Raw genomic sequence first — 25529 nt, 5'->3', positions numbered from 1 at the left:
ACGCTGAAATATTGAGATGTCCAAAACCAGAAACAGTCATTCACTTACATCCCCGGTAAGATTTATGAATACATTATGGTACATATTATCAAAGTATCACAAGAATGGAAAAACAAGCACCACATGTACTCATCATCAAATTGGTATTAATTGACCAACACTTATGTACACATATAGTAGTAACATTCATCAGGTGGGGCAGGTGGGAGGTGGGAGAAGAGGATGAGTATATTCACACCTAATCAGTGCAGTGCACACCACCTGGGGGATGGACATGCATGAAGCTCTGACTCGGGTGGGGCAAAGGCAATATATATAACCTAAACATTTACACCCCTGTAATAGCTGAAATAAAAAAAGGAAAACTAAATCATAATAAATAAAATTAAAAAAAATTAAGCTAATGATTTTTAAATAGTTCAAACAAAATTATGGTCTCTCATTCAAAATAGAGGAAATACAGAACAATATGAAAACAGGAATTCAGGTCAAATTTCACTTTAGTTTATATTGTACATGTCCCCAAAATAATCAAAAATTATTTCTGAAGAATTTGACTTTATATTTGTCATATACATGTTTACCAATGGATCTAATTCTCACGTATGTTTGGAATATGCAAAAGCAATACTGAATCTCTGGAGAAATTTCATTAATCAATGCCACCATAAAAATAAGTGAGATTTGTTTGGGTTTATTCCTCCTCAATCTCCTTTCAATTGCCAGTTTGGTGAATGTGAAACATGGATAGGTTTTAGAAAATGATTTCAGATTATAGTAGTTTAACCAAGTGGAGACTCCAATGTTGACTGCTCTTTTAGAAGTGATTTCTCTTTTGGAGCAAAGAAATTATCCCCAAAATGTGGTATATATGTGACTAAAAAAAGGTTTCCACCATTTTTTCCATTTTTTTCTTGAAAAATTATGAGGGTATTTTGCAAAAGACTTATTTTATTAATCCATCATAAATTTGATATTGTTTATGACATGAGGTAGAGAATAAGAATTTAATTACATTATTTCATATAAAAATAACCATTTGATGCAGCACAGTATAAAACTGTTTTATTAAAAATTCAGGTTACATTTATATATAGTATTATGACATGATATTTTATATTTGGAGTATCCATAATTTTTACATTTCAGTCTTTTATGTGTTTTCCTTTTTGATCATATGTATAATATATATTAGAGGTCACTGACCTATGGTGAGTTGTATAATTATTTCATTATATATTACAATGTAATAATAATAGAAATAAAGTGTACAATAAATGTAATGTGCTTGAATCATCCCCAAACCATTTCCCCTTCCCCCTGGTGTGTGGAAAAATTGTCTTCCATGGAAAAGTTTGGGGACTGCTGATGTGTAAGAATATTTAGTTAATCTTTTTATTAAACCAGATTATTCATTTATATATTCATTCAAATATATTTGCTGATTGCCCACTATGTACCAGTTGCTGTTCTTATTCTGGAGTTACATGGGCCTAACTCATGGAGTTTAACTTGTGCTAGCAGAGTAAAGTAAAATGGAAAAAATAAATGATACAATTTATTTTTGAAAACTTTTAGTTGTATTTATTAAAAAAAGAAACAGTTACAAAAAATTTGGATCCAAATAGATACTGTGTATCTTATAAATGTTTTTTTGCTTGGTTAGTGTTTTAAAGATGACAGTAGAAATTATTTTTAATATCATAAATAAATGATCATTTCCTTCTTAGAAAGTAGATTTTGTAGTGCAGTATTCACAAAAACTTAGAAAGTGAAAAATGATAGTTTGTAAACTTGCACCACTGGGGGAAAAAATGTTTTAGTTTTATGTAGTGTTGTTACTTGTATAACAGCAAATAAAATCATTTAAGATTATAGTTTTTACAAGGGTGGTTCAACTTTTTTATCGGACTACAATATACATTACATATCCCATTCTGATATTAACATGAAAAAATTATTTGTGAAAAATAGACTTATATTTGCTCCAAAAAAGGAAATATGTCATACAACTATTATTTTTAATATTAAGCTCAATTAAAAGCTTTTTAAAACAAAAATAATTTAAAACAAACTCTTCTAGATATCAGACTAGGCAAACAATTTATGACTAAGACCCCAATGGCAATGGCAGCAACAAAAATAAATAAATGAAACTTGATGAAATTAAAAAGCTTTTGTACCACTAAGGAAATAATCAACAGAGCAAATAGCCTACAGAATGGGAGAAAATATTCACAAGTTATGCAACTGATAAAGGGCTAATAACCAGAATGTACGAAAAACTGAAGGAAATCAGCAAGGAAAAAACAAACAAACAAACCCATTAAAAAGTGGGCAAAAGACATGAATAGAAAATTTTCCACAGAAGATAGACAAATGGCCAATAAACCTATAAAAAAATGCTCAATGTTAGTAATCATCAGGGAAATGCAAATTAAAACCACAATGAGATACCATCTTACCACAATTAGAATGGCTTTTATTTAAAACTCCAAAAATAATAGATGCTGGTGTGGATGCAGAGAGAAAGGAATGTTTATACATCATTGGTGGGACTGCAGGTTAGTACAACCTCTATGGAAAACATTATGGAGATTCCTCAAAGAACAAATAGTAGACCTACCCTTTAATCCAGCAATCCCAGTACTGGCTATTTGCCCAAAAGAAAATAAGTCATTTTATAAAAATGTGCCCCTGTGAAGGCAGATATTTCAGGAAAATATGAAATATAACAGATAAAGAACTTTCTGAGTTGCAGAACATTGATTTTTCGAATATGAGAAGACTGTTCATATGTATTAATTTCAAAGTTTTCTAAATAAAAGGGAATGGAGTAAGAAATGGTTTCTTCAGATACTAATTTGTTGTTGGCATCTTCCAAGTCTAGGTAAGCTGGAGGTGAATCACCGATTACTACTCCTAAAGGGAACTGCTACCTTTTTATATTTTCTATAAAGTTATTAATATCTGTATCAAGGATTCCATTATTTTCTAAGATATCTCTGGAGACAGTAGGCTTGCCTAAATTGCAGTTTTTATGTTGAACAATTAAGCTCGGCCTCAAGGCAGAATGGCATGGTAATATCTAGCAGACTTCTATGGAAATTGGAAGGCAGTAAATCAAGAATACAGCAAACCTGACATTGATAACACTGAATGTGTAGATTTATCAAATATTTCAAAATTTATGCTTTTGTTGATGATAGAGAGTCTCACTGGTGATAATGAAGCAATTCAATTATATTTGCACTCTGATATAATTTCAATATTACATTCTTTTTATGTGCAGTTGAATCAACTCTTACATCTTTTAGCTTTTTATTATCCCTATAGTGAAGCAACTACCTCCGTCTTCCATTTCCATTTAGTTTTCCAGGACTTTGCCAATTTCCATTAGTTGAACTAATGTTAAGTCTTCTAATATCTTGTCCACTGATATCACAAAGCCTCCTGCATGGAATAGTCTTGGTAGGTTTGATCAAGAACATCTCTAGAGCTTTCTACTCCAGCAAAGATGATGCTGGAGAAATTCTTCAGTTTTAGCAAAGAAGGAATTTGATGCACATGTGATGTTATATCTTCATTTCTGATGATGAGTATTAGTGTGTCCCCTTGACAAAATATCTGAGGTCCCGGTTCTGAATTCTGGTTCCAGGAGAACACGCCCCTTTCTGGAAACTGTTGTGCTTGCAGACTTCAGAGCAAGTCAGCACAAGAGAAGCCACACACACAACAATCCGAGCAGCTAGTTCTTCCTCCTTCTGGAAGGAGAGGTGTGGTCACAGTAGAAATCTTACAAATTCTCAAAGAAATCAGACTTCCATTGATGTCACAAACTGAAATGTAACAGTACTTTGAAAGAATCTCAAAATGACATTTACTTATTCTCAAACAATGTGCTGCATTCAACAAGGTGATGATGAATAGCAGCCAAGTAGTTTCCCATCATAAAGAATTAAACGTTGCTTATGGAGAAGCCAAGTCCCAAGGGATGGATCTGCCCAGTACAGTTAGCCTCTTAGGAAGACATGGTCACTGACTTCTGTAAAAATTCTCATTTCAAACTATAAAGTGTTGTGAAAGAGGCTTGTAAAAGCACCTTCCTATTCTACTTTGTTGAAACAGAAAACAGTACAACTTCAAGTAATAGTCAGTGTTGTGGAGAAAAACAAATCAGAACAAAGAGATAGGGAGGGATGGCTGGGAAAGGCCAGGTGTTTCTACTAGAAATCACGACTATCATCTCTGAGCTTGAAGTGACATTTAAACAAAAACTTAATCTATGGACATATATGGAGAAAGCACTCCATGCCAGAAGGCAGCAAGTACAAAAACTTTGAGGTGGAAGTAAGCTTGACATTTTCAAGGAAGAAATAGAAGCAACACAGCTGTAACTAATAGCATAGAAGAAGGATCCTTAGGAAGAGGAAGGTAAACAAGGTTCTAGCAATAACTTTGGGGGTTTTTATAAAGGTATACTCATGTGAGTGTTTCTGCCTATGTATGAGTGTATGTAGTTTTGCACGCTATTAATCTAATGTTGTATGAAGCGATTGGAGCATTTTGATCAAGAAGTGACATGACGTATACAACATAACATCACACAAACTAATTTAGAGTACATACTATAAAGAAAGTAAAGTAGCAACAGGAAAATGAGTGGTAACAGGGAATTCAGATTAAAGGTAAAGAGACTGGTTAAGGTCAGGGATGCTAGTGCTTTGGGATTGGGTTTAGTATTGGAAATGGTATTAAGTGGTTAAATTGAGGAAATATTTTTAATAGACCTGATAGGACTAGTTGATGAGATGTGACTTGTGAGACGAAAATAATTAAGGATAAATTTAATATTTTAAAATGGAGCATTAAAAATGGCTATATTGTTGAACATTTTTATGTGCATGTTGGTTAAACATATATACTCTTCTGCAAGATGCCTGTATATATCTTCTGCCCATTTTCTGATTAAATTTTTTTGAATGCTAAGATGTAAGAATTTTTTATATATTCTAGATGCTAGCCCTTTGTTGTATATGTGGTTTGCAAATTAGGCTTCCATTCTATGACATGTATTTTCATTCTTTTAAGAGGGTCTTTTGCAGAACAAGTGTTTTTAAATTTTATGAGTTGCAATTCTTTTTTGTTTACAGATCAATTATTTTGCATCAGGTCTAGGAATGCTAGTTCCACAAAATTTTTTCCTGATTTTTTTTTCCTATAACTTCGGTAGTTTTATATTTATGTCCATGTTCCCTTTTGTGTTAATTTTTGTATAATGTTTGGTAGTTAGGTCAAGGCTTTTTCTTTAGCTAATTGATGTCCAATTGCTCTAGGATAATTAATTGAAGAGTTTATCCTTCCTCTAATGAGTTGCTTTTACTTCTTTGTAAGAAATTAATTGAACATATTGTGTGCATCTATTTCTGGGTTTCTGGGTTCTGTATCATTAACCAATATGTTTCTCAAATGTGTGGCAAAATTCTCCAATGAACCATCTAGGACTAGACCTTTCTTTTCCAGGAGCTTTTTAATTACAGATTCAAAGTTTCTATAAACTATTATTTTATTCATTACATGTTGGCTGAGAGTAGTAGTTTGTGGGTTTTTTTTTTTTTGAGGAATTGGCCTATTTTGTTATGTTGTCAAGTATGTGTCAAATTTTCTCAGAATTACAATATCATTTTTTAATGTCTGCAGAACTTGTGTTATTTAATGCATCATTTATGGTATTGGAGATTTGTATTTACTCTCTTTTTGCCTTTGTTGATCTTGATAGAGGTTTACCAATTTTATTGATTTCTTTAAAAACCTGCTTTTTGTTTAATCAATGTTCTTTAATGTTTTCCCATTCTTTGCATTATTATTTCCTTCCTTCTCTTGAAATTCTTTTTTTTTTTTTCTATTTTATTGAAGTAAGCAAGTAAGGCCATTGATTTATGATCTTCTTTCTGTTATACCGTAAGCATTTAGTGCTATGAATTTCTCTTTCAGGACTGCATTATTTGCACTCCACAAATATTAATATTTTGTGTTTTCATTTTTACTTAGTTCTGTATGCATGTGTGTTTTGTTCTTCTTTGAGACTTCCTCTTTGACCCGTGGATCATTTTGAAGTATGTTACTTAATTTTCAAGTGTTTGCAAATTATCCTGTTGTTCCTTTGTTATTGATTTCCAGTTTGATCTGTTATATTCAGAAAACCCTGTGATTTAAATTCTTTATACTTGTTAAAGTTTTCTTTGTGACCCAGTAAGTGGTTTGCTTATTGAATATTTCATAGGTACATGATAAGAACAAATATTTTGCTGATTTAAAAAAATTCATTTTTAATTATTATGGGTATATAATAGCCATATATATTTATAGGGCACATGTGATGTTTGATGTAGGCATACAATGAGAATTAATCAAACCAGGGTAATTGCGGTATATTGTTCTATAAATATCAACTAGATTTTGTTGGTTAATGGTTTGTTCCATTTTTCTATATACCTACTGAAAAAATATTAGTATTTTTATCAAATACTAATAAGTGATGTTCATTTATATGATATGCTTTTTCTTATCTTTTTAATTTCAACCTAGCTATGTTGTATTACATGAAGTGAGTTTCCTATAGACAGCAGACAGTTAGGTTGCATGTGGGCATGATGATATGTGCATGTGGTGGCTAGGGGAAGGGGGGGAAGGCTGCAGACTGGCCTCCTAATGTTCCTGTGTGGAGCTATAGGGCCTGACCCCTACTGTTGCTATTGCTGTCCACCAATGCCCCAGTGTGGAGCAGGGTCAAGCATTCTCTAGGTCTCCATCAAGTTTCTTGTTTCCTGGTTCTGGGGACAGAGAGATTAGGTCTTTCTTTTTGTTATTTTTCCTCTCTTTCTTTCCTTATCTCTCTCTCTCTCTTTCTCCTTCCCTCCCTCCCTCTCTCCCTTCCTTCCTTCCTTTCTTCCTTCCTTCCTCCCTCCCTTCCTTCTCTGTCTCTCTCTCTCTCTGTCTCCCTCCCCTTCTCTCTCTCTTCCTTTATTCCTTCCTCCTTCCCTCTCTCTTTCTTTCTCTCTTTGTCTTTTCTTTCTTTCCTTCCTTCTTTCTTTCCTTCCTTCCTTCCGTCCTTCTTTCCTTTTCGTGGTTTTTGTTAGTTTGTTTTTACCTGTTGGTGATTTAGTGTCACAGGCTCCTCCAGTCCAGGGTAAGTTGGAGATAAAAAAGGAAATCTCGGAAACTCACCAAGTTGTTCCTCAAGTTGCTCCCCTAGCCAGTTCATCTTAGTCTTTACAGTTTTCAGAGTCCTTTTATCATTATCTATAGAATAATTTCCAGGATACTGGGCTGTGTTCAGAGGGAAGGAGTCGGGAAAATGAGTCTATATCATTTTATTCCAGACCTGATGTCTATTGTTTTGGAAATGAAAGTCATCTACCTTAGGATTCTCAGGGTGTAACTTGCAAACAACTCTGCACAGCACTTCTTTACACCACTGATATGCCTAATAAAATAGGTTTGCTGGGTCATGTGGCCCAGGTACTTATAACACAATCCATTCTTACTGGAGAGAGATTTTCACTTTTGGGATATACTCAAAGCTAACTACCCTCTGTCAATGTCACTTGGTAAATAAATCAGACTACTACACCCAAGTGGTGAATGTAATGGTTCCAGAATGCAAAGAAGTCTGCAAACATGTGCTTCCTCCTACTAGCAAAAAGTTCAAATTATAATAATTTGTTCAATACTTTGAAAGGGATAAGCCAGCATGTCCCAAATCACTGTGCCACTAAAAACTCTGCTGATGTAATAGTGGTTACTGTAACTTCACAGTAGTTATATTCCACCATCTGGAGCCATGTGTCTTATGATGCCCAGCCACCATACTTGACACTGATATCTTATCTAGACAAATTAATATCATATCATCAATCTAATGAATCAATACGATATTCTGAAGGATATATAGAAACTCCAGTTCCCTTTGAACTATGCTATTTCAGGGAGCAGGAGAATCAACATTGCCCCAGTACAAAAATACAAATCTTATACTCTTGTCCATCTCAAATGATTCCCAAATGTTTCTGGTATTCTTTTCTGACAGTGATAAAAAATAACAATGCCTTGATCAGTGGCCACATACCATGTTTCTAGTGTCATACTAATCTTCTATAGATACAAATGAGCTATGACTTAGATATTAAAAGACCCATCTTGTTTTTGTTGGGGTGAGAATGCTGAATTAAATAGGGATATGATAGCAAGCATTATCCATCTTTTAGGGTGATACAACTCCCTGCTATTACCTTGGGAAATGTTATTTTGAATTATACCCTTGGCTATGGTCAAAAGTAATTTCAAAGTCTTCCACTCAGCATTTTTTATTATAAAAGTTATTAACCCAAAGTCCAAGGAATTAAATTGAAAATTCTGCCAAGACTAAATATGCCTACTCCAATAAGATAGCTTCCCACTACTCTGAACAATGTGTTTACTTCTCTCAGCATTTGCCATAGAGTACTCATATTTCTAGTACATTTGGTGCAGGCCATCTTTTTCATTAAGCTTTTAAGCACCATTAAAATTATAGATTAATTCTTTCTCCTGTGGCTTTTGACAGGGTGTTGATAACTGTTCAACTGTTCATGGGAGAATTCACTCACACAAATAAATTTTTCGTTATCTAACCTTATGGCCCACTCTGACTGACCTTTAGGATCAAGTCTTACACATGATCTCTCAGATCCTGAGAGCATAGTGGCTACAGTTTCATCACTTTGTAGTTTTTTCCCCCTTTTTCTTTATTAGGTCCAACACTTTTGCTGTCTTGTTTTAGTATTATCTAATCAGTTATTGGTCAGGAAGACAGGTGTAAATAAATCTGGAAGGAGTTTGTATTGCCTTGCAAGGCACAGTCATTTGTGGGGAAAAGGAAATAGCCTTTACCAGGGAGGAATGAATCACTTAAGTGAATATATGGTTTATAAAAATCTTGTTTTTAAGATTTTTAAATGCATCAACCCAGATTTCTCAATTCCATGTTTTATGAAATCACTCCTTCCTAAGTAGAATCAAGAACAACTATACCAAGACCTTGACATAGCTGGATTGAAGTGGCTGAAAATTTATTATTCTCTGAAGTTATGCAACTCTATAAATATGTCTTATGCCTAATATTCAGAATTTTCTGTGCTCCACCTATGAAAGATGACTGTCTTTATAAGATGCCACAGTAGCATTTGAATTTCACTTTTAAACTTCAATTGATTACTACTTACCCTCAATCTTTTATTATTTTTCTTCAATGTATTAATGGCACTCAGCAGCAGACATCTGATTTCATTGGCTTCATGAATAATGCAGCTATTATCATGTATTTTCTTCTGCCTTCTATTAGTACACTATACCAGTTTTCCATCTGCACATTGTTAAGCAATTGTGGTGTTCTTCTGTGCTAGGAGCATCTACTGATTTACTGAGTACAATTAATGGAATCTATATTGCCATTATGCTGGTAGGTGAGCCAACTCCAAATTTGTCTAAGAGTCTGTTCTTTTTAGCCACACCTGGAAACAATTATAATAGGCCAATTCTGTAGGAAACAGATACCGGCACAGAGATTTGTAAGCAGAAATTTTATTGAAGAGTACCCTCAGGATCAAGACACGTACATGAACAGGAAAAAGCAGAATAGAGCAGAGTGAGTAGTTGAACTGCACAGTTTTAACAAAGACTTCAACAAATCCCACAGGAAGATCTGCAGCTGGGATAGTACTTCTTCTGGATCGTCCTTTCTAAAGTCAAGGAGACTGGTATTTATACCCACAGGAATACCAGTTATTAGATAAGGGCTACCCCTAGTAGCGACTTTGGCTATGGGTGAAGTGCTTTGGTAGGCTGAAGGCAATTCCCAGAAAGGGACATACTAGAGAGTGCTCAACTTCCAACATTCCCAAAAGCTGAGAGAAAAAGTGTTTCAGACCTGAAGAGGAGATCTTCTAGGTGAACTACTACATCCACTTTCCCTAGTATTATCCAGATTCTTTGTACCCATTCATTACAGATGGGACATACTTCTCTCCATTCCTAGTACAAACATTATTTCACCATCTGTGATAATAATAATCCATTCATGTCAGTCAGAATGATTTCTGCCATACCAACAATGTGCCCTAAATCTTAGTGACTTAAACAATAAGGAGCTATTTCTTTTATTTATTTATTTATTTATTTATTTTATTTCAGCTCATTATGGGGGTATAAAAGTTCAGGTTATATATATTGCCCATGCCCCCCATCCCCCCGAGCCTGAGCTTCAAGCATGTCCATTCCCTAGACAGTGCTCATCACACTCATTTGTGGCATATGTCCAGAATAGGTTGCTAGAGAATTTTTCTCATTTCAATCATTCAGCGGCCCAGACAGAAGGAGAATGTATTTGCTTAATATATTAGGTTATTGTAGCAGGAAAGGATGGAGGATGGTGAACTGTGCATTAATTCTAAAACTTCCACTTTGAAATAAAATGTTATTTTTGCTTCTTCTTCATTGAGTAAAGCAGATTTTATGACTACTCAAAACTTCATAGGACCCAGAAATGAAATCTTACTATGTACCCAGAAATAATAACCAAATGATCCATGAACAGCATAAGTGAATAAAACTGTTTAACACCTTTGAGCCTAGGGTCTAGTATCTTAGTTTCCTTATCTTCTATTTTCTAATAGTTTTTTTCATCCACTCCCTTCAATGGAAAATATGTAAGACTATTTATTTACATAATTATAGTAATTGTTACTATACTATTACTAATAATTGTATCACATTTCCTCCAAAATCTTGATTTTAAGTGTTCCTTTCTTATACCACAATCACTTATCTTAAAGCTCACATATTCTAGTACAGACATCTTGGCATTCCTTTATCCTATCAGGATGTCCAAATCATGCACTCTAAGCTCTTACCCAACTTGGATTCTGTGAAACAAACCAAAAGTGCTCTTGGGCATACTCACTCAATTGTGGTACTACTCAGTCTTTTCACTGAAGTCTCCTGGAAAACTCCATCTGCATTTGTTTCTGCAAAAGAGGAGTTGAAGTTATTTTTTGAAAAATGACAGCAACAGCAACAGTAACAAAGAACATTCAGAAGTTTTTAAATTTTAAAACAAGACCACAAATTTTAAGTGCCTTATAATAAAACTATAAAACATACTTTTCTAAGCACTTTAAATGTGTAAACAAAATTAATCATCACAGAAATGTTATGATGTATTACTAGTACTGTCAGAAATTGACAGAGAGGAAAATGAGGTATAGAAATATTAACTAACTTGTGTCAGATAATTGTGAATAGAGAAGCCAAAAGAAAAACACAAGTGAATTCCCAGCAAAGTAAACATTCTAATCTGTGTCTCCATTAATAATATATTTCCCCTGTAAATTCACTCTCAATTTTCATATTCTACCCTTTTATTCTATGATATTCTCTGTCTTCTCTTCAGTTTCGACCAATTACTTGCTGCTCCTTTCACCAAGAAAATAGATGTAATCATGAGCCAACAAACTCCTATTATCAAATCTATGCCATCTACACAAACTATCTACTGCTGCACTTATAATGTGTTTCCTGTAGTGTTAATTGTTTAAAATTGTTCTGCCTGTCTGTATTCAGTCCTGTCATCAGTGAAATCTTTCACTCTCATGCACTACTAAGGGAGTTTTCTGCTGAATTTATTCCCTTTCTGTAATATGTCATGTTTTCTTTTTCAACTTACTGGATTATTCCCTTTAAGCTTTAAAATGTGCCCTAATATATCACATTAAAAGAAAAAGACACAAACATTTATCTTGATGATATATCTTTGTACAGCTACTACATTATTTCTCTCCTCCAATTTTCAGCAAAAATCTTAAAACAATTTTCTAAACATACTACTTCTCTGTCTCCATATACCAATACCATCCTCCTCCCCAATTATCTCATTCTGCTCAAATCAGGGATTTGTGTTTAAAATTATCCTGAACAATATTAGAAATGACAAAAATAAGGCCAGAGAAGTGGGGCTTGAAATAGTTGTTACTATTTTTATTTAGCAATCTCAATTTGGAGATTTTTTTTTTAAATAAAAATATCTGGCAATGGAGCCATGTTCATAAATGACAAAATGGACTTGAGTTGAATTGTGTCTGTCGCCATCAGAGAAAGGGCTATGCTTTACAATTTATAACAGGCTCTGCAGGTAGCTTTGTTCACTTAATTCCCCAACCTAGCCATTGTCTTCTGAATCAGGGGCAATGATCATAACAGAGGCAATTTATTCATTTTGTGACTCAGAGGCTGATTGGTTTGTTTCTCATTCAAAAAATGAGTAGGTTATCTGACTATTGTTATCACAGTGCTCATTCTACAAATCAAACAGTTGATTTTTTTCATAAGTTGGATTTTAGCTCCGGATACTTTTGCTTTGGAAAGAATCTTTGTTAGTATTTTTGTGGAAAGTTGGAGACACTGACAAGTACTGCTAGTCACATACTGTTGTAGAAATTCACAAAAGTATATTTCAATTGCAAGCAGCACAATCATAAAAGTCAACTATTAGAAGAAAATAGGAAAATTTCAAAGAAATAAAATAAAACTGAAATATAATTTTACAATTGACTTTTATTTTCTAAAAAAAACAGTATATAGCAATTGCATTAAAACCTGGCTACATGTTAGAGTTACTAGTTACTGTGAAGTGTATTAAAGTAGATATTCTGAATCTGTGATTGGGTCATAGATCCACTCACAAAAGGCTCTCTGTATGATAATATAATGCATAGTGGACTATCCAGTCTGCAAAGAGCTACTTGTAATGCTGCTTTTATTTCCTCAGGTACATGTTTGTTCACATTTAGAAATATAAGTTAAATGGAAGAAAATCAGGTGATGAAATGATCCCATCATATTTTCTTGAGAAAACATGGTTATGTTTTCAGAACTAAAATTTTTATTTTCAGATAAAAATTTTAAAAGAAAAATCAAAGTATAAACATTTTTCATAAAATAATTATAAAACTATCTACATTACTACAAGTGCATGTATGGTATTTTTCCATGATCAGCAGAAGTAAGTTAATAATATTATTAATGATATCATTCACTATGTTTAGGTTATGTAAATTTAAAAAGTTATTGTGTTCTCTATTCAAAGTACTTTTAGGCCTTTTCTTAGTGGGGATGATATATTTATACATTATTTATATATGTGTCAATTTATATATTTATAATTCAGGTAAACCTACTTTTTAAGTACCATTAATTGTGGCAGATAAAATTGACACACATTAATTCCATAGTTTCAAAATGGAGTGAGCTATTTTCCAGATTAATATATAAAACGAGTCGTGAGCAGTCAGAGAACTCATCAGAATAAAGACAAATCTTTCCTAAAATCAATGAGACAAGTCTCTTCACCAAAAGAATTTTAGGCTTTTGAGTATGCACAAACAATAAAGTTAACAGGGCTATAAATCTCAAAAAATAATATATTAGCACCTTAGAATGATTGATACTATTAGTATTATTCAACCCAAGCATGAGATGAATTCTAATAGATATGAGAAGATGATATTTTTTTAATCCCAACTTAGTATTCAAATCATTTATGTGCTAAGCAGGAAATACAAGTTGAAAAATCTTACTGTTTTGCATAGTTTAAATTAATGCACACAAATATTGACCCAGTTTATATTTCTAAACATGGTGATCATGATAATTCCCAACTTCAGAACTCATATAGACAAATTCATATATACATAAATGAGGCATATCAACTCTACTTTAAAAATTCAGTATAGATTATAAACATCAAAATAGGATTTTAAAAAAAACAACAAAGAAGTTTCTCTTGTAGGTCATGCTATTACAGAAACATGTTCATGTCTGTGTGTATTACAAATGACAGAATTTTAAATCAGACACAACTTAACTCAATCTTTAAAAGGGGAACAATTTTCTTTAAACCTCAAACATTGAACTAAAAAAGAAAGCAGTATTTTTAGCCAATTGGAGCCAATCCTAAATTAACAAAGGTAAATATAGCATTGAAAATGGAACAGTGCTATATGTTAAACTATGGAAACCAAAACACATGCCTGATTTTTTTTTTTTTTAGTTGCCTTACTTTCGTCTTTCTATTGAACCAATGTAAACTTTTAATAGATTCAACATCTGATTGCCTTAGTAGGAGGACTGTTAAAATGGCAGTTTTACATAATTATATAATTTACAAATTATATCTATAAATTTAAAGAACTAGTACATTGACTCAACTCTTTGTTATATGCTGCTTATTAAGCACTTTATCTGCACTGCCTTGGATTGATTCAAACAGGGGAGCCTTATCTTCCCAACTAAATACTAACTTCTTTGGGTGAAAAACCTAATCATTTAATCATAACCCTACAACAAATAAGCATTTATTCAGTAAATGTTCTAAGACCGGCTCTGAATTAGTTGCTAGGGATACAAGCCTAAACAGAGGTATAAACTCTGTCCTTAAGGACAAAACATGTAGGGGATAGACACATGAGCAAATAAGTACAATACCATATAGTAAATGTTCTTGCAGAGGTGGGTATGGCAGTGTGGCAGGGATCTACTGGGATGTATCAGTTAGACAATAAAAGTCTTAAACTCTTTGTCATCTTTTATAATGCTCAACATATAATTATTCATTAATCCTCACTACATACACATCGATGGACAGAATATCTTTGTTGTTGTTGTTGTTGTTGTTTTTTATAAAGGCAGAAACCGTATTTTATTCAATTTTGTTGATTTTAATCAAGCACATTTCCTGACCCAAAACAGAGATGCAGTAAGTCTTTTGTACTGCTTGAGTCAAAGTTTTAAGTGTGCCCATCACCCAGATAGTGTACATTATACAAAACAGTACAAAACAGATATGCAGTAAGTGTTGAATGAAAAAAAATCTGAATATTTTCCCTAAAAGGTCTAATCAAAACTGCACATTACTGAAATAGTTTGAATAAAGTTCAGGAATCTTTTACCCCAACCTTGGTCAAATAGTAGTTCTTCTTTTACTTCTCTGAGGTATCTCCATACCACTTTCCATAGAGGTTGTACTAGTTTGTAGTCTCACCAGCAGTGTGTAAGCGTTCCTTTCTTTCTGCATCCATGCCAGAATCTGTAGTTTGGGGATTTTTTGACAAAAGCCTTCTCACTGAAGTTAGGTAATATCTCATTGTAGTTTTGATTTGCATTTCCCTGAGGATTGAGAATATTTTCATGTGTTTATTGGCCATTACTCTATCTTCTTTTGGTAAACTTCTGTTCATGTCTTTTGCCCAATTTTTTTTTATTTCAGCTTATTACGGGGGTACAAAAGTTCAGGTTATATATATTGCCCATGCCCCCCCATTCCCCCGAGTGGCCTTTATCAAAAAGTCCCAAAATAATACATGTGGGCGTGGATGTGGGGAGACAGGAACACTCATACACTGCTGCTGGGACTGTAAACTAGTTCAACCCCTGTGGAAAGCAATATGGAGATACTTTAAACAGATTTAAGTAGACCTACCATTCGATCCAGCAATCCCATAATTGGGCATCTACCCAGAAGAACAAAAGTCATTCTATAACAAAGACACCTGCACCCGAATGTTTATAGCAGCACAATTCACAATTGCAAAGATGTGGACACAACCCAAATGCCCATCAATCCACGAATGGATTAGTAAACTGTGGTATATGTATACCATGGAGTATTACTCAGCTATAAGAAATAACAGTGATATGGCATCTCTTTGGTTCTCCTGGAGAGAGTTGGAACTCATTCTATTAAGTGAAGTATCCCAAGAATGGAAAAATAAGCACCACATGTACTCATCAGCAAATTGGTTTCCCTGATCATCACCTAAGTACACATTTGGGAATCACACCAATTGGGTATCAGACAGAGGTGGAAGGAAGGGGGAGGGGATGGGACAGAATATCTTTGTTATAAAGGTATGGGAAGAGAAAAATCAGAAATTTCCACCATTCTTGCCTGTTTATCAACATCTTTATAACATTAAAACTCTATAAACCATTCATATTCATACATACTACCAATACATACTTCCCTACACATATATTACCTTATAGCTATACTTCCATTAGATAGTAGTAGTGCGCAGGTAAAATATAAAATGGAATGAAACACAAGCAGGTTGTAATTTTATCAGTTACTCTAAATCGTTTGAAAAGTTCTTTTGTGGGTAAGGATTCATCGTTAGCTAAATACCTAGAGAGTTTATAAACATTTATGTTGGCAAGAGAAGATAAAATAAACCTATTTTCTTTGTCCCTATACTGCAATTCCTTGTTACATTTGTTGTATGCATTAAATATTCTATTTATAAAAACAAAAAAACAATTGAACAATGTCTATATAGCAAGTTAAAAATATAAGGTTTAGAAATAGTGTTAAATGTTTTCCAGTGTAATTATTTAACTTTAAAAAAACTGACCTATTCCATTCCTTTTTTACTGTTTCTAATTGAAGACATTCAATAAAAGTTTTATCTCTGAATGGTTATGCATAAACACATCTTTATTGTTCTTGAAAAGTTTTGACACTATTAATGATTAAAGTTTTTACATCTCAAAATAATAAATGTGAATTGATTTAAGTGCTTAGCTGAAAATCTCATGCCAATATTTAGATTGCCATTGATTTATGCTAGTAAAAGAAATGTTTTCTTAATATACATTGATCTTTTAGTAAAAAGGAATTGAGGAGACAGAGCTGAAAATTCAGAGAGAAAAAGCTGGCCAAAAATTTCAACACAGAGTACTGAAGATATCTTCACAGAGAGATAACGCTGCATACCTAAAGAGAGTATGAATACTGATCAACATACATGTTTGAGAAAATTACCGAAGGCTGGGTAAAAACAAAAACAAACAAGCATTAGAGAACAGTGTCCAGTGTTCACACAAGGCTGAGAAATTGCCTGTTTCTATCAGCCCAAATTAGGAAAAACTAGTAATTTAAATGATTTGCTATGGTCTGAACGTTTGTGTTCCCCGGTAATTCATGTTAAAATTCTAACCCCCAAGGTAATGGTGTAAGGAAGTGGTTCTTTTGGGAAGTGATTAGGTCATGAGGGTGAAGCCCTCACAAATGATATTAGTGCCATCATAAAAGAGACCCCAGAGATCTGCCTTGCCTCTTCTACTATGCAAATACACAGGAGAATACACTGTCTGTGAACCAAACAAAGGTCCTTCACTGGACCCGGAATCTGGAGGTACCTTGATCTGGGACTTACCAGCTTCCAGAACTGTAAGAAACAAATTGCTGTTGTTTATAAACTACCCAGCTTATGATATTTTTTATAGTAGCCTCAACAGAATATGACAATGTTGGCTAGAATACTCGGGAAGGTCTTGCCTCAGAAGTTAGGAAGAATATGCCCTACAATGAGAACTATTCAGCACTCACCGAAAAAAAATCATAAAATCATAATGAACCTGAAACACTCAAATTTTGAATTAACTGTATCCCAGAATAAATCTCACAAGGATTTATAGAAAATTTCCTAGTTGTACTATATCACTGTATTACCCAGTAATAGGTGAGGAAAGTGTCTTTTTATGAAGGCATTCTAAACAATAAGTGAAAAATAATGATAGAATTACAATATCATCATTTTTGCAAACCCCAGTAAATGAAAAGCTTACAGGCATTAGGCATCAATTGTTGCTAAGAATAAAACAAGAGAGAAAACCAGCCACGATGACCCCTATATATACTTGCCAACACCATCACACCAGAATGTGACCTAATCCCTGTACACAGCTGCCAAGTTACAGGAAGTCCAGAGGGCAAAAATGTATGTAAAATTGTAGCAACATTATTCAACCAGCAAAACCCAGAGTTTGGAAAACTTTACAGGTCAACCAAAATGGTCAAATTTTCCAAATATACATTTTAAGAAAATTTGAGAGATAAAAGGAAAACCTGTAGATTAAAACATATATAAAGTTATATTAAAGTTTTATTAAGCAAGACTAAACTCTAATGTCAAAGAAGCATATTTGTATGAAAATAAAAATACTAGCATTTATAGTATAAGTACTATAAAGTCCAAAAATAATGGTTACTTACTGGAGGATGGAGGGGTCTATGATCAGCACAGCTTCTGGAAAAAGGCCTCTAAAGTAATCTGCAAAGCTGTATTCCTTAACCTAGTGATAGTTGCTTTATAATACTTGATTGAGCTATATATTTGAATTCTGTGGTTTTATGTTTCTGTGTTTCATTTTACATTAAACATATTTTTAAAAGTTATTGGGGACTTTTTGATAAAAGCCACTCTCACTGGAGTTAAGTGATACTGTGTTTTTGATTTACATTTCCCTGATGATTAGAGATGTTTAGCGTGGATGTGGAGAAATAGGAACACTAATACAACCTCTATGGGAAGTAGTATGAAGATGCCTCAAAGAACTAAAAGTAGAACTACCATTTGATCCAGCAATCCCACTACTGGGTATTTACCCAAAGGAAAAAAAAAAAGGAAATTCTATAAAAAATACACTTGCACTTGAATGTTTATAGCAGCACAATTCATAATTGCAAAGATGTGGAAACATCCAAGTGTCCATCAGTACATGAGTGGATTAATAAAATGTGGCATATGGAGATCATGGAGTACTACTCAGCAATAAAAATGGTGAACTAATACTTTTTGTATTAACCTGGATGGAACTGGAGACCATTCTTCTACGTGAAGTATCACAAGAATGGAAAAAAAAACACCCCATGTAGTCACCATTAAATTGGAATCTATGCACATATGGAAATAATATTCATCAGAAATCAAGTAGATGGGAGGAAGGAGGAGAGGATGGGTAAATTCACACCTAACGGGTACAATGCACACTATCTGGGAGATGGGCATACTTATAACTTTGACAAAGGCAATTTATGTAACCACAATGTTTGTACCTCCATAATATTCTGAAATAATACAAAAAGATCAAAGAGACATTGATAACCTAAACATAAATAAATAAATAATAGTTGTTTGGGAATTGAGTACTGAAAAATAGTTTTAAAAAACTAAGCTGATTTCTCTGGTTTTTAAGAGCTTTGTGTTACAAATAGAAAACTAAGAGAAACTGATAAGAATTAGAAGCAGAGTCTGGAGTAGAACTGGTGAGAATATCATTATATCAGGTGAATATTAACTTACATAAAGTTCACAGGAAAAGTAATATAATACGTTCATATGCATACTTTTCAAGTTCGTGGACTCGTTATGTTATTTTTATATACAAAGTGGGCCAGAGGAAGAGTATGTGTCATGAATGTGAAGATGCACCTGGAATAAGAACATTCTTTTTCATTAGCAGCATCTTCAATGTGTAAAAAAAAGCAACACTTCACGGATATGATTCACGGGAATTATTTGAGTATTGACTTTTCTGAACATGTTGGAGAGGATGCGGGTGAGATAATCTTGTTCCAAATATGTATATATTTATGGATCAAAGCTAAGTCTTTCACATGCAGCAATATAGATTCATGATTCCCATGGGGTTGTTCTCTGATTTTTCCTTTGTATGCCAATTAGTTAACGCTGAATCCAAACCTTATCGAGGATTTATGAATTTTCAAATAAATTATGCTCCCAGAAACCTATACCTTCTTATTAACAAGGTTTTGAATTCTGCTTTATATTAGATTCATGGCATTTGTAATCCATTTATTTTCTCTCAAGAATCTTTGTACTGTTTGTACTGTTATTTCTTGTGAGAGGTTTAATGATTTTCTGAGTTCAGTGTGAGCATGACATACCAAAGAAATGTTTTTATTCAGAAAATGACTAAAAAGGCAGACGAATGAGCAACTATGAAAAAATGTAAAACATCTCACAATTTTACCATAGGTCAAGGGCATTGAAGTGAGAAATATAGTGGAGGAAGCAAATGCATTTGATGATGTAAAGGCCAGGACTTTGAGATGTCCAAGAACAACTTGAGAAAGCTTATTAGATAGTAATACTTTGGTTCTAACAAAGTTTCTATATTGGAGCATAAATATTGATCAGTATTAAAATCAATAAATACATAGGGTACATTGCTCTCTTCTTTTCCTGATTTCATCAGATAGCAGAAGGAATACCAATTAGATATCTAAGAAATATCTAAAATATTTTTAAAACTCAAGTAGAATATCTAATTTGATAAAGGAATTATCATCTGCATCTAAGGTTGTGTCACTCTATGGGAGATTAATTCTTTCTCACCACAATTTGTTTTCAGTATTTCTTCAAGCCATTTTGTCAGGCCCAGATAATTTTCACCTTCGAAGTACAAAGTCATGAACTGTACCAATGAACTTATTTCATGGAAGTTCTCTTGTTTCTCTTTACTCAAGCCCCTTCCTAAAGTTGTAAAGCAGCATCTATACATACTTACTAATCATGATAATAAAAAACAATTATTTAACAATATATTAGTAGCTTTCTATTTCCCAGAACACCATGTCATCTTGAATTAGTAGCCCATATTTTCCTTAATACAATGCCTAGTATTAAATAATTTTTAAGTTCATTAAGTCTATTTCACACTTTAAAAACTAGTCTACATTGTCTGAAAATTATCACATTTGTAACTTTGACATGATTATAACATTATAACCCAATGTAAATGAAGTTTAATTACTTTAACTTTGGATAATATACTATTTCTAATTTTATATTATATAGTTTAGGTAATCTAAATAGAAATTACTCTATTTTAATGGAATAACATTCCAGCAACACAGAGTACTCCCAAGGAGAGTAATAAGCAGAAGAGAGATCCAGGGGTCTCTTCAATATCACCCGAAATCCACTAGATAGAATTTCTCTCAAGATTTATGTTTACTTCTCTAATTACATCTGCCCTGTGATAAATGTAGAAGTCAGATGCTCAGGTGAGATAGTGTCTTCAATCATGTGCATGACAGTTTTCTGTTACAGCTACGTTTTCCTCAAATAAGCTTGACAGACTAGAATGATTTTTTTGAAATTTCAAAAAGTTGATTGAGCAAAGCAGAGGAAACCAAAAGGTTCTTCATGTATTCATTTACAGAAAAGATTAAACTTAAGCTGTTGAAACTTTACAATTCAGCTGTGTGTGTGTGTGTGTGTGTGTGTGTGTGTGTGTGTGAGAGAGAGAGAGAGAGAGAGAGTGAGAGAGAGAGAGAGAGAGAGAGAGAATTCCTAGCTGTTTCCCTCAGTCTTACCACCTAGAATTTGAATCCAATGATGATCTCAGCCTGTAAGAACAGGCCAAATTACATCCCTGGCTGACTACTGAATGGACAGTAAATATAGGAGTAGTGTTTATATTCCTCTAGCATTTAAAAGGACCAATAGTCACTGTGGAAAATAGTATGGCAGTTCCTCAAAAAACTACAAATAGAACTACTCAATGACCCAGCAAACCCACTGCTGGTATATGCACAAAAGAAAGAAAATCGACATAGTGAAGAGATGTCTGCCCTCCAAAGTTTACTGCAACACTAGTCACAACAGCTAAGATGTGGAGTTAAACTAGGTGCCCCTCAAAGGATGAATGGATAAAGAAAATGTGATACACACACACACACAATGGAGCATTACTAAAACATAATAAGAATAAAATCCTGTCATTTTCAAAAACATGGATGGAACTAGAAGACATCATGTTAAGAGAAATAAGCCAGGCACAGAAAGACAAATATTTGCATGTTATCACTCACATGTAAGAGCTAAAAAATTTACCTCATGGAGGTAGTGAATAGAATAGTGGTTACCAGAGACTGGGAAGGGTAGTGGGCAGAGGAGATGAAGAAGGGCTGATAATTGGTACAAAAATAGAGTTATATAGAAAGAATAAGATGTAGTGTTTGTTACCACAATAGGGGGGCTATAGCCAAAAATAATTTAGTGTATATTTCAAAATGGCTAGAAGAGAAGTTTGAGAATGTTCCCCATACAAAGAAATGATAAATGTTTGAAATGATGGATAACCCAATTACCCTGATTTGATCATTGCACATTGTATGCTTGTATCAAAATGTTACATGTATCATATAAACATACACAACTATCATGTATCCATAAAAATTAAAAACAAAAAAAAATGAATGGTGCCTCCTGTGCACATTCTTTTCCTTTTTGAATCTTTCAGGACCAATTACTAACAAAGTTCAGTATCTCATAATAAAACTGAGATGGCTGTGTAAGCAAACTTTGGTATCCCTATTATGACCAGCCTACTTTTTCTTTTTTTTCCTTTTATTTCAGTATATTACATGGGTACAAATGTTTAGGTTACATATATTACCTTTGCCCGACCCTAGTCAGAACTACAAATATGTCGATCCTTCAGACGGTATGTACTGCAACCATTAAGTGTGAATATACTCCATACCCCATCAGGTGACCTGCCTGACACCTGATGAATATTACTACTATATGTGCACATAAGTGTTGATAAATTAAAACCAATTTGATAGTGAGTATATGTAGTGCTTGATTTTCCATTCTTGTGATACTTCACTTAGTAGAATGGGCTCCAGCCTTATCCAAGATAATACAAGAGGTACTAGATCCCCATTATTTCTTATAGCTGAGTAGTACTCCATGGTATACATATGCTACATTTTATTAATCCACTCGTGTATTGATGGGCACTTGGGTTGTTTCCACATCTTTGCAATTGTGAATTGTGCTGCTATAAGCATTCTAGTGCAGATGTCTTTTTTATAGAATGTTTTTTTTTCCTTTGGGTTCTGAGTTCCAAGTGTCCCCCACACCATCTCCATCTCCACACATAAACCACACATAAAATCATGAACGCGACTTCTTTAGTTGGGATCTGCTGATTTGATTAGCTCTTGCCAGCCCACTTCCCTTGGACTGGAGCCTCTTCCCATTACTCACATTGCTTTCTGTCATGTCTGGAAATGTCTCTCTATTCATTTTGACCTTTGTCATACCCTCAATTCTTATCAACAGTTTAAGGATTTCCCCCCTGCTATTTGAGATGGGTGGACAACTCTTGATGACAAGGTCTAGAACAAGGGTATGGAGTGTAATTTTTCTGGGGCACTTTGTTTCAACTACATAGCCTTTTTGCTGCTGGAAGAAGTTTATGTGTTTGTGTCTGTTTTCTTTTGGTCATATTTTTACACATGGCTACTGGTACATTCCTGTACCTCTTCATTTATTTGCTATGATAGATTACTAATGGAAAGTGCATGGTGTACTGGGAGTAGATTCTGAGAGCAAGAGAAGGAATATGAATCTGGTGAAGACCAGTGAATGGGAAAAAAAACATAATTAGGGTGCTGGGAACTCTTTGTTTTAACAACTTGGCAATTTACTGTCCAGGAAGATTGTTTTCCATTAGTTTTTGGACTTTGTCATTCAATGTATTAGACTTTCTTATCATAGGCTCAGTAATATTTAATTTAGGTCTATGTGAAAATATACAACTCAAAGAAAATAATATCACTATAGAAATGTTTCTATTTCAGGAATATCCATTTCACAAGTAAAATACATGTAAAAACTTATGTAAAAAAAACTTAATGGCTTAAGGAATCATCTTGTGGGAAAATGAGAAATATAAATTTGAGGAAAGCCAATCTGTTTTAAAAAAAAATCTCAATTTTATCTCTTTTTTTTTTGTCTTGGACTTGAATCTCATGTGACAGCAATAATGACCTTAAAAGTGATTGCTTTCTTGTTTCTTTTAGTTCAACTTTTAAATTAATGTGTTACCTTAGATAAAATATAGATTATTTTAGATTATTTTGTTAATTATATTTTAGATTCACATAAACTAATGCATCACTATTAGTAGTAATTTTTTTCAAATTAATATTTTTAAATGTATACAATTATAAAAATTCAATGACTACAACACTTTTATAATTTCTGGTTCTATCTTCAGAAATGTTTTGTCTGTGCAGATTGATTTTGTGGTATTCATAAAAGAACAAGAAAGAATTCATCTTTTGCTTCTCGCAATTTGAGCTTTTTTTATATTGAAAGGTTACATCACCAATCACCATTCAATTAGAATTGAACAATCTCCCAGTCTATTTTAAGATGTAGTATATCTCTGTTATACTAAATCTATGAATTTTCTTTTACTTCAGGAATATAGGCTGTTCTTGACTTTACCAGTGTGTGAAGGACAAATCCTTAGTTAGAACCTCTTACCTTTCTTTGACAAAAACTCTTTCTCCGAATGCTTTCCAAAATATTACCTCTAGGGTGCCCAGATCTATCTTCCTAGTACTATTTCCAGAAAGTGTTAGGGCCCTAACTGAGACTGATAATGATCAATCTAAGTCATAGTTTTATTTCAATTCATGTGATTTTTTTATTTAGAAGCACCTTACTTCATGCATATGGATAAGACAGATGGTTGCCTTTAATAGAGTCAAATTAAAGTTAGATGATAAAAATGTAATATTTTGTCAGAAAACCAAGCATATTCAGAGGATATCAATAAAGTGAGCTTTTAAAAAAATAACCATACAATTGAAATTGGTGATGGATAGAGTGTACACAGATTTGTTAGAGGACGAAATAACCTGGTGAAGCAAAATAACAATTGGAGAGAATGTAATTGAATAAACATGTTGCAAGTTAATAAGTTGCAGTTGGAAAACAGCATATTTGAGTTTGTGATATAAGAGATGATTCAGTTTTGGATGATAAAAAGTTCCAGTTTGAGACAGGATATGGTTTGCTGAAGTGGAATGGAAAAGTAGACATCCAATGGATGGGCCATTCACATGGATGTTTAAATAATATATGTTGATGATAGGAGTTTTAAAGCAGTACAGGAATGTGATGCAGGAGCTTAGCTGTTGGTGGCTGACGATTTAACAGAGGTAAATAGATAATCTTTACTTGAAGGGCATAGGATGCAATAGACATATAGCATATAACATGATCCTGAGAGGAACCAGAATTTTTTACTACATAATAGAAAAGCAATATTTTGAAAAATTGTTTGCAAGTAAAGGTGATACCAACTCTATCTCCATTCTCTGACTTATATGTAGCATTAAAGAAAAATTATATTGCTAAGTGATAAGAAAAAAAAGAACCACATGTGATAGTAATATCTTAATAACAAGAGAGCTAAAGCAACATTCAGAGGGACATTGCCTGACCATAAATAGAAGTTTCAAAGTACATTCTAGAAAAGTTGATCAGTTGGATGAAAAAGAGCTATTAAGTCTAAATGTGCACATAATGCAAAAAGTGCTCAACATCTCTAATCATCAGGGAAATGCAAATGAAAACCACAGTGAGGTACCACTTAATTCCAGTGACAATGGCTTTTATCAAAAAGTCCCCAAACAATAAATATTGGTGTGGATGTGGAGAGATAGGAACACGCATACACTACTGGTGGGACTGCAAACTAGTTCAACCTCTGTGGAAAGCAATATAGTATACCTCAAAGAGCTAAATGTAGAACTACCATTT

The 25529-nt window shown here is 33.5% G+C and overlaps 1 pseudogene; it reads right to left on the bottom strand.

Annotated features, from left to right (window-relative positions):
• Window positions 1-2906: 2906 nt before the first annotated feature.
• LOC123649067 overlaps window positions 2907-25529 on the bottom strand; it is a 136575-nt pseudogene continuing 113952 nt past the window's right edge.

Source organism: Lemur catta, chromosome 13 (assembly GCF_020740605.2).
Source record: "Lemur catta isolate mLemCat1 chromosome 13, mLemCat1.pri, whole genome shotgun sequence".
Taxonomy (NCBI): Eukaryota; Metazoa; Chordata; class Mammalia; order Primates; family Lemuridae; genus Lemur; species Lemur catta.
The sequence above is the reverse complement of the archived record's forward strand: the minus strand, read 5'-3'. Positions and strand labels throughout refer to the sequence as shown.